Genomic DNA, 1,073 nt, shown 5'->3' with positions numbered 1-1,073 from the left:
TTAGGCAGAGTAGACATGGTGGGTTTGAAAACTCTAATGGACTACAAATTCTTCTTGAATGAAAAAGAGACGAAGTTTGAGGCGTTGGTATGGAAGTCGTTCCCTTTCCATTCAACAGGCAATTGCATCCCATTAACTTTCAAGGTAGTTCGTTTTTCGTCATGTAACTGTATCATGGAGCTCGTGAAAAAAATTGTACTTTAAAAAACAGTAAACCATTCCATTAAACGATCCAAATATCTAGAACTGAGTACATTTTATACTTTAAAATACAGTAAACCATTCCATTAAATGATCCAAATATCTAGAACTGAGTACATTTTCTACTTTAAAATACAGTAAACCATTCCAGTAAATGATCCAAATATCTAGAACTGAGTACATTTTCTACTTTAAAATACAGTAAACCATTCCATTAAATGATCCAAATATCTAGAACTGAGTACATTTTATACTTTAAAATACAGTAAACCATTCCATTAAATGATCCAAATATCTAGGACTGAGTACACTTGTGTTTGTAACATCATGTTCTTGAAGCAGATAAATTGAAGTTACAAACAAACGCTTTAAAATAATGTTGGGTGTTTTTCTCTTTTAGATGTATTTCTAAGGATGCTAACATTGTGTTTGAGTTAACTGTTAATTATATAAAAGAAAGAGGTAAAGTTTCATAATTAAGGATGTTTAATAAGCGAGTAGGAGAACTGATGAAGTCTTCGTTCTTGTGCTTTTAGGAATATTAAGAATTGCTTTGCTTTAGACACCACGCAGAAGATAATAGCAAGTTGAATATCAATAAAAATAACAACAAATTTTAATTTCTTATTTCGTTACCATTTCCATGAGATTTTCCTTCTCTGTATTCAATATCATAATTATACTGGTCTATCTTTCCGATCCAACATGCCAGTTGTCCCTCTGGGTTCTTTAGTGATCTTAACCAGCGTAATGCAGCATGGTCTGTCCTGATGGTAAACCTAGCCCCATAGAGGTAAGGATAGAAATATGTCAGACTATTTACTATAGCACGGAGTTCCCTTCGAGTTACACAGTAGTTTCTCTCTGGTCTA

The sequence above is a fragment of the Limulus polyphemus genome, unplaced genomic scaffold (genome assembly GCF_000517525.1).
Source record: "Limulus polyphemus unplaced genomic scaffold, Limulus_polyphemus-2.1.2 Scaffold4579, whole genome shotgun sequence".
Lineage (NCBI taxonomy): Eukaryota > Metazoa > Arthropoda > Merostomata > Xiphosura > Limulidae > Limulus > Limulus polyphemus.
The sequence above is the reverse complement of the archived record's forward strand: the minus strand, read 5'-3'. Positions refer to the sequence as shown.